At 42.3% G+C, this 13641-nt stretch overlaps 1 non-coding gene across 1 annotated transcript; it reads right to left on the bottom strand.

The window, feature by feature from the left end:
* Positions 1 to 2629: 2629 nt before the first annotated feature.
* LOC112428634 (small nucleolar RNA U13) lies at positions 2630 to 2734 on the bottom strand. Its single transcript, XR_003020682.1, has one exon. It is a non-coding gene; the product is annotated as a small nucleolar RNA U13 (small nucleolar RNA).
* Positions 2735 to 13641: the final 10907 nt, after the last annotated feature.

The raw sequence follows: 13641 nt of genomic DNA, 5'->3' as shown, positions 1-13641 counted from the left end.
CTATTTGCTTTAGTGTCAGTGCCTATATCATAGAAGGGTCTCTGTTGTGAAAGAACACAAAAGCAATCTTGAATAATTGGAGACTTTTTGCCAGATTGTCTGATGTCAATTTGTTTTCTGACACTGCTTCCCCATCTCCTCACTGTCTGGCACTGGTTTGGAAGCATTCATCTCCATCACATCATCTACTGTTAATACCTCTGGTGTGATGTCTGTTAGCTCTTGAATTTCCCCAGCGTTCAGATCTTGAAAATTTTCACCCCCATTTTATTGCCTTATCGCCAATCTCTTTTATGACCTTTATTGGCTCTGTTGTAAACCTTGTGAAGTCATGTACAACATCTGGACACAGATTTCTCTGGCAGAAATTTATTGTTTCAGGCTTGATGGCTTTCACTGCTTTTTCTATAACAATGATGGCATCTTTGATGGTATCATCCTTCCTGACTTTCATCATGTTCTCTACAGAGAGTATCTTCCATAGCATTGACAATCCTTTGGTTAGAGTACCATATATAATGAGACTTAAAGGTCCTTATGACCCCCTGATCTAGAGGAAAGCAGACCACTTCAGTGCCTTTGGTGTTGAACTCATGGGGTTTTGAGTGGCCTGAGGCATTGTGCAACGTCAAAAAGTCTTTAAAAGGCAGTTCATTACTGGCAAGGTGCTTCCTGACTTCAGGGACACGGCATTAATGAAACTAATTCAGAAAAGGGGTTGTTCTTGTCCAGGCCTTTGTGTTGTGCAACCAAAAAATGGTCAGCTTGTGTTTTTTTCCTCAAGGCTCAGGAGTTAGCAGCTTTCTAGATAAGGGCAGTCTTGATCATTAAACCCAACCACATTTGCACGAAATGGTAGAGTTAACCTATCCCTTCCTGCCTTAAGTCCTGGTGCTTACATCTCTTTTTTACTAATAAATGTCCTTTCTGGAAATTTTTTTTTTTTTTTGAGACGGAGTCTCGCTTTGCGCCCAGGCTGGAGATCTCAGCTCACTGCAAGCTCCGCCTCCCGGGTTCACGCCATTCTCCTGCCTCAGCCTCCCGAGTAGCTGGGACTACAGGCGCCCGCCACCTCGCCCGGCTAGTTTTTTTTTGTATTTTTAGTAGAGATGGGGTTTCACCGTGTTAGCCAGGATGGTCTCGATCTCCTGACCTCATGATCCGCCCGTCTCGGCCTCCCAAAGTGCTGGGATTACAGGCTTGAGGAAATTTTTATTTCTAGAACAGAGCACTTTCATCTGCTTTAGAAACCTGTTTAGGCAGATATTCTTTTTCCTCAATTATTTTTTTTAAATGACATCTTGGAACTCATCTGCTGCCTCTTGGTCAGCAGAAACTACTTCTCCTGTAATGTTGATATTTTCATAAGCCAAAGCTCTTTATGAAATTATCAAACCATTCTTTGCTGGGGTTAAATTATCCAGGTTTAGATCTTTCCCTTTCTTTTGCTTTAAGTTGTCATATAATGACTTCACTTTTTCTTGAGTCATTTTAGAGTCTATAAGAATGCCTTTCTTATATCAATCCTATACCCACATAACAGCTGTATTTTCAATATGAGATAAAAATATATTTCACAGAAAGTGCAAAGTTTTCATGTTTGCTTTCACAGTGGCACAAAAACCTCACAAATTTTATTTTTCTTTTCTTTTTTTCACAATGGTTCATATTCTGAATTCATTTATCTTGAAATGCTGGAAAACTGCAGCTGCAGACCTCAATCTACAGTATCTCAAGTAATTCAACTGTTTCTTGTAATGCCATGGCTTTTCTCTCCTTCTTCGGAGCACATCCATCATCACTAGTGGCACTTTGTAGGGGTCACATGGTATTATTCAAAGTTTACTACATTGCACTAAACATGATGGGAAATACACAAGAACCCAAGGTATCACTTTTTATTGTGATATAAAGTTTACTGGAGACAAAATCCTCATCAGAAATAATTTGTGTCATATGGTTTAAGTGGATACTCACAGTACTTGGGATCACCACAATAGTAACAGGAGGTGGCTACAAAGTTATTACAGTGTACAGTACACACTTATTTTATCCAGTTATGATTTAACACTGCATTTTTACATTTGTTTACATTTCTCTTGACAGCAAATATCATCATATATGGTCTGTGCTTGTGTGCATAAGTTTGGATAAATGTTGGATTTTTTAATAGATTTGTGTATATTTTATCATTGTAATTGATAAAATAGTGTCTCCACATATTTTATGCATTCATAACATATCTACCTTTTTCTTATTTTTTTTTTTTATTTCTAGGCTATATGGTTTGTCTGCAAGTTTTTTTTTCAAATATTTGCAAATCTCCACACAATTTTCAACATATTTGTTGAAAAAATTCTTATATTAGAGGACCTGTGCAGTTCAAACTGTGTTGTTCAAGGACCAACCTTATGAATATGTATATATATCACATTTTCTTTATCCATTTGTACACCAATGGGCATTAAGTTGTTTTCATTTTTCATATCTTGGCTATTGTGAATAATGCTGCAGTGAACATGGAAGTACAGATATCTTTATGAGGTGGTGATTTCATCTCCTTTGGGTATATACCAGAAAAAGAATTGCTGGATTATAGAGTAGTTTTTTTTTTTTTTTTTTTTTTTCAGGTCGGATGGGTAATGTGCCAAGATCATAATAAGGTTCAGAGAGTGGCATATCTCACACATTCGTGTGAAAACCCAGTCATCATGCTCATGAACTACAAAAAGATGAGTAATTCTATTTTTAATTTCTTTCGGAACCTCCATACTGTCTTTCATAATGGCTATACCCATCTAGAATCCCACCAACCGAGTAGTAGGATTATCTTTTCTCTATACCCTTGTCAACATCTGTCTTTTTGATAGTAGCCATTCTCTATACCCTTGTCAACATTGTCTTTTTGATAGTAGCCGTTCCTCCAGGTGTGAGGTGATTCCTAGTGATGTTAATTTTTACCTCCCTGATGATTAGTAGTGTTGGACACGTTTTCATATAGTCGTTGGCCATTTTTATGTCTTCTTTGAGGAAATATGTGTGTAGGTCCTTTATCCAGTTTTTAATAAGGTTATTTATTTTTCTGCTATTGAGTTGAAAGAGTTCTTTATAAATTTTGGATACTAACCCCCATCAAATACGTGGTTTACAGTAATTTTTTCCTAGCCCATAGGCTGCCTATTCATTTGTTGATTGTTTCCTTTGTTGTACAGAAGCTTTTTAGCTTAATATAGTCCCATTTACTTATTTTTATTTTTGTAACCTGTGCTTTGAGTGTGATATTAGAAACATCATTGTCAAGGCCAATTCAAGGAGATTTTCTCTTATGTTTCTAGGAGTTTTATGACTTCAGGTCTTGCACATAGGTTTTTAAAAAATCTATTTTGAGTAGACTTTTGTGTATGATATAAGATAAGAGCCTAATTTCATTCTTTTGCATGCTACAATCCAGTTTTCCCAGAACCATTTATTGAAGAGACTATTCTTTCTCCATTGTGTCTTAATGATGAAATATTAAATATATAGCTATTGAAGTTAGCAATAAAAGGAAGATGTCCACTGATATTGCTACTTTCAAAATAAATTCCTAGGAAATAAAACTAGATAAGAAAAAGTATTAGAAGTGTTATAACACTTAATAGGTGTTATACTAATTAATTATATTGTATATAACATTTGAAATATATGCAATATTATCTGTTATATATGTAATATAATTAATTTAATTATTTAATTAGCAAAGGGAACAATAAAATGGTCACACTTTATGGGAAATGGAAGATGTCATCTGAAAAATCCAAGAATTAGTAGTCAAAATATTTCAAGAATTTCTTCTAATTGATAAAATAAATCAAAACCCAAACAAGAAAATATAAAATATGAATTAATAATTTATAGGAGAAATAAAAAGAATGAATGCAAATCTTAGTTATAACAGAGTTAAATTTTAAGCAAAAATGATACTAATCTTTGCCCTTAAAAGTGACAAATATTAAATACATTGACCTTTGCCCGGGATTTATTATATGTAAGAAAACACATATCCTTACACATTGTGATAGTTTTATAAGTAAGCCTGGTCTTTTCTAAGAGTAATTTGACTCTGTCTATAAAAATGTATGTATATATTCAGCAATTCTAGCTCTAACCTAATGGAAATTCATTCATGCAAAAATATGCACATAAGAAAATGATAATTGAAGCTGTGTTTTTAAGCATAAGACTGGGTAATTTATGAAGAAAAGAGGTTTAATTGACTCACAGTTCCTCAGGCTGTACAGGAAGCATGACTAGGAGGCCTCAGGAAACTTACAATCATGGCAGAAGGTGAAGGGGAAGCAAGCATGTCTTACCATGGCAGAGCAGGAGGTGGGAGAGGTGCCACACAATTTTAAATGATCAGATCTCATGAGAACTTACTGTCACAAGAATAGCAAGGGGGAAATCTGTCCCCATGATCCAGTCATCTCCCATCAGGTCCCTCCTCCAGTTTGACATGAAATTTGGGCTGGGACACAAATATAAATTATCATTCCACCTCGACCCCTCCCAAATCTCATGTCCTTCTCACATTGCTAAATACAATAATCCCTTCTCAACAGTCTCCCAATCTTAACTCATTTCAGCATTAACTCAAAAGTCCACAGTACAAAATCTTATCTGAGACAAGATAAGTCCCTTCTGCCTCTGAGCCTGTAAAATCAAAAACAAGTTAGTTACTTCCAAGATAAAATGAGGGTACAGGCGTTGGGTAAATGCTTCATTTCCAAATTGGAGAAATTGGCCAAAACAAAGGGGCTACAGGCCCAATGCAATTTGAGAACCCAGTAGGGCAGTCATTAAGTCTTAAAGCTCCAAAATAGTTTCCTTTGACTCCACGTCTCACACCCAGGGCATGCTGATGCAAAAGGTGGGCTCCCACAACCTTGGGCAGCTCTGCCCTTGTGGCTCTGCAGGGTACAGCACCCACAGCTGCTTTCACAGGCTGGCATTGAGTGCCTGTGGCTTTTCCAGGTGCATGGTGCAAGCTGGAGTCTGGAGGATGGTGGCCCTTTTTTCACAGCTCCATTAGGCAGTGCCCTTGTGGGCTCCAACCTTACATTTCCTTTCCATACTACCCTAGTGGAGGTTCTCCATGAGGGCTCCCCACCAATGCAGACTTTTTTCTGGACATCCAGGTGTTTCTGTATGTCCTCTGAGATATAGGTGGAGGTTTCCAAACCTTGGTTCTTGCTTCTGACACCACATGGAAGCTGCCAAGGTTTGGGGTCTGCCCCTCTGAAGGTATGGCCGAAGCTGTACCTTGGACCCTTTTAGCCACGGATGGAGCTGGAGTGTCTGTGACACAGGGTGCCACATCCTTAGGCTGCACAGAGCAGCAGAGCCCTGCACCTGGCCCATGAAGCCATTTTTCCCTCCTAGGCCTTCAGGCCTGTGATGGGAAGGGCTGCCATGAAGATCTCTGAAATGCCCTGGAGACATTTTCCCTATTGTCTTGGCTGTTAACGTTAGTCTTCTCATTACGTATACAAATTTCTGCAGCCGGCTTGAATTTCTCCCCAGAAAATCAGTTTTAATTTTCTACCATATGGTCAGACTGCAGATTTTCCAAACTTTTAGGCTCTGCTTTCCTTTTAAATCTAAGTTCCAATTTCAGACCATCTATTTCTTCATGCATATGAACATACACTTTTAGAAATAGCCAGGTCACTTCTTGAATGCTTTGAGCTTAGAAATTTTTTCTACCAGATACCCTAAATCATATCTCTCAAGTTCAAAGATCCACAGATTTCGAGTGCAGGGCAAAATGCCACCAGTCTCTTTGCTAAAGCATAGCAAGAATGACTTTTACTCCATTTCCCAATAAGTTCCTCAATTCCATCTGAGGCCTCCTCAGCCTGGACTTTACTGTCCATATCATAAACATTTTGGTCAAAACCATTCAGCAAGTCTCTGGAAGTTTCCAGACTTTCCTGTCTTCCTATCTTCTTCTGAGACCTTCAAACTGTTCCAACCTCTACTCATTACCTAGTTCCAAAGTTGTTTCCACATTTCAGGTACCTTTGTAGCAGTGTCCTACTCTCCAAGTACCAATTTTCTGTATTAGTCTGTTTTCACACAGCTATAAAGAACTACCTGACACTGGGTAATTTATGAAAAAAGGTTTAATTGATTCACAGTTCTGCAGGTTTAACAGGAAGCATGACTGGGAGGACTCAGGAAAGTTACAATCATGGTGGAGGGCAAAGGAGAAGCAAGCATGTCTGACCGTGGCAGAGCAGGAGAAAGAGAGAGAGAGAGAAGGGGGAAGTGCCACATGCTTTCAAACACCCAGCTCTCATGAGAACTCACAATCACAGGACCAAGAAGGGGGATGTCTGCTCTGATGATTCAATCACCTCCCACCAGGCTCCTCCCCTGACACATGGAAATGAAAGTTTGAAATTAAATTTGGGTTAGGATAGACAGCCAAACCATATCTCACACCAAATAGAAATTCTCTAAATTTCTGTTGGTAAGGTAATGTTTAAATTAATAGAGACTTTGTGCATTACAAATGTACATTGTGATAGATTCCAGTCCAAGATGGCTGATTAGAAGCAGATGAGGTTCAAAGCTCTCACAGAGAAGAAAGAAAATAGCAAGTGAATCCTACGTCTTCAGCTGAGGTATCCAGGTTCTCACATTGGGACTCACTAGATAGTGTGACCCCAAGAGCAAGGAAAAACAGGGTAGGGCATGGAATGAGGAAAACTCCTATCTCCAGCCAAGTGAGACAGAGTCACACAGTTACTCATTGCTTTTCCTTGCTTTTCCCACGGATCTTTGCAACCCATGGAGCAGGAGATCTCTTCATGAGCCCATGCCAGCAGGACCTTGGGTCTGAAGCACAGACACAGGCATTGTTTGATTTCAGAAGTCTTCTCCTGTAAATGCCGGGTGGCATCTCTTACTCTCCCTGACTGGTTAGTGTAAAAACAACAGTCTTCCCCTAAGAAGGTGCAGGGTCCTACTTTCTCAGCAGTGAGGAGGTCTAGGCCTCGGCGGTTTTGGAGCGTCACTGCTGCCAAAGAGTCTATTTGGGATTATAGAGTAAGGATAGATTTCGTCATTTCTTGCAAACCATCTGAGAAATCCTTTGAGAGTGTGTGGTAGAAGGATAATGAAGTAGAGAAACTGGCTATTTCGGTTACTGTAGCAGTAGCCATTCCTAACCCTTTAAGTAGGGGCATTAGTTGTATGGCTCTGCGCTGATGGACTTGAGCTTTGAGGGGTACTGATTAACATTTCCTGGGGCAATGTTAATGTTGGGACTTAGAAAGACTAAGGTGCAGGTGCCTGTCCAGTTAGTGAGGAGGCAGATATAGGTTGACATTCCACATAAGAAGAATATACTTTAGCTGGGTAGACAGAACGGGTTTTGCATGTTAAAAAGGTGTGTGAATTCGTTGTTTTCATTTTCCCATACTCTAGAGTACTTGCCAAGGTAGCTCCGGTGAGCAACTCTAAAGGGGTGTTGGGAGCAAACTGAGTGGCTACCAGTATTCTATTTTCCCATTGGAGAAAAAATCATTTTGTATCTACTGAGAACCATTTGAGAGAGTGATTGAAAGAGGGGATGAGAAAGCATTCATTAGTGGTGAGGGCGCTGCTGCGGAGGGTCCAGGGGTGAATGGTCATGCAGGGAGTTTTTTGCCATTACAAAACCTGGACTATTTGTTAAGCAGGCAGGAGGTGATGATTTTTGGAGGCCCTGAGAAGCAGACAAGCCATCTGAATGGAGCTGTATGGGTGAGTCGGAAGTTACTATGATCAGTTGGGGCTTGAAGTTGTAGGGTGTAATTACACTGATGGGGTAGTAAGTGCCCCAGGGGCAGGTCTGATAACAGGTTGCATTGGATGCATAAAGGGGCTTGGAAAGTTAAGATGGTGTTCATAGTTACAGGGCGGTGTATGGGCTTTTCATTGCTTGTGTAATAGGTGAGGTTGGAAATGTAAGAATGTAAAAGTTGGATTGCACATCCTGTTAGGGTATTCTTGGTCCTATCAGAGATGGGGAAGTTGGCTAATGATTGCATATTTAGAAGTCAGAAAGGGTCTTTTCCTTTATAATGTGGGTGGTAGGTTAAGTTGGTAAAGACCCAATTTTTTGCGGGAATGGGAGTGGCAACATAAGCAGAGGTCGATAGAGAGATACAAAGCCAACAGTCATTTGCCAGGGAAGGATTGGTTTTAAGTATTTTCCACTTGCTGGCTTCAGGTATAAGTACCTTTCCTTCTTCTGTCATTAACCACCCTGAGGGGAGAAAACTATGCCCCCATGAAAGTCTCCATTCTGTTTTAGTTGGGGAATACTGGGGTTTAATCTCTTGGAGGGGATTGTTCCATACCAAGGGTCCTTCCATAGGTATTTCTAACGGGAGGTTCGACCTGGCAGCAATTTTGGACTCAGGATCTGCCTGATGGTTTCCTTCTGCCTTTTCTCCTTCACCTTTCTGATGCCTTTGGCACTGTAAGACTGCCACCTCCTTGGGTTTTTGCACTGCATGCAATAACTCCATAATTTCCTTGTGGTATTTAATGGGGGTTCCCCCAGAGGTTAGGAACTCCCTTTCTTTCCATATTGCAGCATGGCATGTAGGATTAGATAAGCATACTTGCTATCTGTATACACATTTATTCTTTTTCTTTTCCCAGTTCTAAGGCTCGGGTAAGTGCCACTAGTTCTGCTAACTTGGCACTGGTCCCTGGGGGAAGAGGCTTACTTTCAAGTACGGTTACATCACTAACTATGGCATAACCTGCCCTTCGTATCCCATTCTCCACAAATGAACTTCCATCAGCATATAGGTTGAGGTCAGGATTAGCTAAGGGGACTTCTAAGAGATCATCTCAGGCGACATAAGTCTGCACTATAATTTGTTGGCAGTCACACTTGATTGGTTCCCCATCCTCTGGGAGAAAAGTGGCAGGGTTGAGGGCTACGCACGTATGTATTTGAAGCACTGGTCCCTCAAGGAGTGATGCCTGGTATATAAGTAGGTGGTTGTCTGATAGCCATAAACTTCCTTTGGCACCTAGTATGCCATTTACATCATGAGTAGTCCAGACAGTGAAATCCTTTCCTTATATTATTTTGATAGCCTCTGACACTAAGACAGCCACCACCGCAACTAACCATAAACAGTGAGGCCAGCCTTTTGCTACTACATCAGTTTCCTTACTTAGGTATGCCACTGGTTGTGGGGTTGTCCCACAAGTCTGAATAAGGACTCCAAGAGCTATCACTGCTCTCTCTGTGACATATGAAGAGTTTTATCCTGTGGGAAGGCTTAAAGCTGGAGCTTGTACTGGGGCCTGCTTTAAGGTTTGAAGCTGTTTCTGCCTCTGGTTCCCATTCTACTAGATGAGTATTTGCCCTCTGGGTCTCCTTGATTAGAGTATAGAGGGGCCTGGCTATCTTGCTGTATCTGGGGATCCATAGTTGGCAAAAGCTGGTGATTCCAAGGAAACCCCGCAACTGTTTTAATGTCTTAGGGTGAGACATTATACTGGATAAGCCAGTATAGGTTGTATTCGTTCCTTGCTGAGGGCGCTAGTCCTTCTGGCTAAGATTAGGCCTAGATATTTGACCTGCTGTAGGCAAAGCTGGGGCTTTGACCTAGACGCCTTGTACCCTGGATTAGCTAGAAAGTTCAAGACATCTAGAGTAGCCTTCTGGCATGAGAGTTCTGAACTGTAAATCATCCACATACTGAAGGACCAGAGTGCCTGGACTTGAGAAGTGGCCTAGATCTTGGGCCAGTGCCTGACCAAACAGATGAGGGCTACCCCTAAACCCTTGGGGGAAGAGTTTCCACATAAGTTGGGATGTGTGGTCTGTGGGATCCTCAAAGGCAAAAGGAAACTGGGAGTCAGAGTTCAGGGGAATCCAGAAGAAGGCATCCTTGAGGTCCAGAAGAGTGAACCATTCTGCTTCCTCTGGTATTTGAGAGAGCAGGGTATAAGGTTGGGTACAACTGGAGATAGAGGAATTACTGCCTCATTGATGAGTCTAAGATCTTGCACTAGTCTCCACTGACCGTTCAGTTTTTGTACTCCTAGAATTGAGGTGTTGCAGGGACTGCTGCATTTCCTTACTGAGCCTTGAGCTTTTAAATGTTTAACAATATCCAGTAATCCTTTATGAGCTTCAGGCCTTAAGGGATATTGCCTTTGATAAGGAAAAGTGGTGGGGTCTTTTAGCCTGATTTGGACTGGGGGGGCATTTTTTGCCCTTCCAAATTGTCCTTCCAATGACCAGACTTCAGGGTTGATTCCCTCTTCAAGTTGGGGACCACAAATGTGTAACTTGTTCCCCATATTAATGTAGACAATAGCTCCAGCTTTGGCTAATCTATCCCTCCCTAATAAGGGTGTGGGGCTTTCAGGCATAACAAGAAAGGCATGTGAAAAGAGCAAAGTCTCCCAATTACAACTGAGGAGGTGGGAGAAATACCTGGTTACAGGCTGTCCCAGGATTCCTCCGATGGTAACGGACCTTGAGGACAGTCATCTGGGACAGGAGATTAACACTGAGGCCACGCCAGTCCAGGAGGAAGTCAATTTCCTGGCCCTTAATGGTTAAATGTACCTGGGGCTCAGTGAGGGTGATGACATGAGCTGGCACTTGCCGTGGGCATCCTCAGTCCTGTTGTTGGATCATCTGGTTGGGGGCTTCTGGCCCAGAGAACCTTTGCCCTCTGGGGCAGTGTGCCTTCCAGTGATTGCCTCAGCATAGTGGACATGGACAAGGGGGCGGCTTGTTTCTCTTTGGACAATCTTTTTTAAGGTGTCCTTGCAAACCACACTGGTAACAAGCCCTGCCGGGTGATTGGCCTACTCTATTTCCTGTCCTCTCTGAACCACCAATGTTTGTTCATCTGAGGGCCATGACTAAGACTGCGGCCTTTGTCTGATCTCACTTTTCCTTTTGGGCCTGTTCATCTTGATCCCTATTGTAGAACACTGAGGTTGCCAGATTTAATAATGCCTCCAGATTTTGTTCAGGGCCCAGGGCTCGCTTTTGGAGCTTTCGTCTGACATCTGTGGCTGATTGGGTAATAGACTTATCTTTTAGGATCAATTGATCCTCTAGTGAGTTGGGTGACAGGGGAGTATATTTTCTTAAGGCCTCCCGTAGCCACTCAAGGAAGGCAGAAGGATTTTCTTCATTTCCCTGAATTATGGTGGATATCATTGAATAATTCATGGGCTTTCTCCTAATTCTCCTTAGTCTTTCTAGAACATAGGCCAACAGATGTTTATGACTCTAGTCCCCATGATCTGAGTCAAGTTCCCAGTGGGGATCCATACTGGGGACGGCTTGCTGACTGGTAGGGAATTTGTCCGTTTCTTCAGCTGTCATTCTATCATGTACTTGACTAAGCTACCGGGTATCTCCAAACTGTCAGGTTGCAGCTAAAGCTGCATTCTTTTCATTAAAGGCCAGAGTTTGATCTAATAATAGCATGCTATCTCTCCAAGTCAGATAGAAGGTCTGCCCTACACCCTGTAGGACATCTGTGTACCTATCAGGGTCATCTGGAAACTTCCCCAGGTCTGCCTTGATCTGCTTTAAATCAGAGAGGGAGAAGGGGACATGTACCTGGGTTGGGCCAAATTCCCCTCCCCCTACAGCTTGAAGGGAACATAACCAATAGCCTGGGGGTTTTTGTGGTCCCTTGGAGATTTCTTTGCTTGTTTCCTTCTGGGGGAGATTAGAGGAGGCTTATCATTAATAGGAAGGGGAGCTATAAGGAGGCTAGGATATGGAGGTAAGCTGAGAGGTCCTCCTGTGGGATGAGAATTGCAAGCTTTGTATAGTTGTGGATTATCCTTCAATGAAAAGAAAGCTTGGACATAAGGTATTTCACTCCATTTGACTTCCCTTTTACAGAAAAGGTCAAGCTGCAGGATAGTATTGTAATTTATACTTCCCTCAGGTGGCCATTTTTCCCCATCAGAGAGAGAATACTGGGGCCAGGCCATAATGCAGAAAAAAATGAGCCACCTCTTTTTCAGGGTTTGCACGTCAATTTGGTCCCAATGGCTTAGGATGCATTTCAAGGGTGAGCCTGTTGATGCCTGAGTGCTTCCCATCTGAAAGACAAAACTGCCTGTGGTTTTGGTTTGTTTGTTTTTCCCCCTTCCCAAGAACCCACAACAGTCCCTGGACCCTGCTGATCGGAATAGATGTGCTCACCAACGCAGCAGCAGAAACACTACTTTTCCTCCTAGACCAAAAGGAGGACCGAGAAAGGTTGGATTTAGTGGCCCTTACCGACGCATTCTCAAAATCCTGTTAGAATCCTAAGCATTCTCCTGTTAGTATTGGCACCTTACCACTGTCCTATAAAGATAAAGATGTTATGCCCCAAAAATGAAGTGGAGGGCCATACACTGAGGGAGGGAAGGGATCTCCAGAGTTGGAAGAGTGATGCCTTTTCTCCTCACTTATATGAATAGGAAAGACACCATTTCTGAAGTTCCCCATATCCTAGCTTCAGGAATAACTTTTGTTAGGCCTGCTAGTCTGAGGAGGGATCCTAAAATTCCAGATAGTCCCCCCACCGCTGATGGGGCTTTGGACAAAAATTATATCTTTCTGATTGGTGAGCCTGGGTGCCTAAAGAAGGGACTAGAGTCCTGGAATTTATACTAGAAATCATTCTTATAGGAGAAACTAGAAAAGCACCAGAGACAGGGAGTGGTTTTTAGAAGAAGGACTAGCCTCAGAGAAGAAAGGTGAGAGGAAGTTTGTCTGACAGGCATTAGGACCCAGGATGCAAGGGTCAGGATAGATAGGATAGATGGGCGAGTCTCGCTTGAGTGACATGACTTTGAGAGTTCCACTCATGGCTGCAGGGTCAACCAACTTGTTTTTGGGACCCTGGAGCTGAATGGCTTTCCTCTCTGTTGACCCTCAGCTCAGCCCAGAAGTACAGGAAAGGCAGAAGCTGGTTCCAGGCAAACCAGTGCTCCCAACTCCGAAGAGTTGGGAGTTGTTAGAGTGCCCTTTCCCAGAATGCCTGACACCCATGTCTTTAGTTAGTCACTTTTAACTGGCCAACAGGTGCCTGATATTTAGCCCCTGAATTCTAAGGAAAAATAGGACAGAATAGCAGGTGAAAGGGATCCAGTGGTACTCACCACTTGGTGATCGTCCCTTCATGGTCATCAAAATGTGTCTAGAATTGGTTCCTTCTGGTGGGTTCTTGGTCTTGCTGACTACAAGAATGAAGCTGCAGACCCTCACGGTGAGTGTTATGGTTCTTAAAGATGGTGTGTCCAGAGTTTGTTCCTTCAGATGTTCAGATGTGTCCAGAGTTTCTTCCTTCTGGTGGTTTTGTGGTCTTGCTGACTTCAGGAGTGAAGCCATAGACCTTTGCAGTGAGTGTTACACCTCTTAAAGGTGGTGCGTCTGGAGTTGTTTGTTCCTCTCAGTGGGTTCGTGGTCTCGCTGACTTCAGGAATGAAGCCACAGACCCTTGTGGTGAGTGTTATAGCTCATAAAGATAGTGTGGACCCAAAGAGTGAGCAGCAGAAAGATTTATTGTGAAGAGTGAAAGAACAAAGCTTCCAGAGTGGAAGGAGACCCGA

This window comes from Macaca nemestrina, chromosome 11 (genome assembly GCF_043159975.1).
Source record: "Macaca nemestrina isolate mMacNem1 chromosome 11, mMacNem.hap1, whole genome shotgun sequence".
In the NCBI taxonomy this organism is placed as follows: Eukaryota; Metazoa; Chordata; class Mammalia; order Primates; family Cercopithecidae; genus Macaca; species Macaca nemestrina.
The sequence above is the reverse complement of the archived record's forward strand: the minus strand, read 5'-3'. Positions and strand labels throughout refer to the sequence as shown.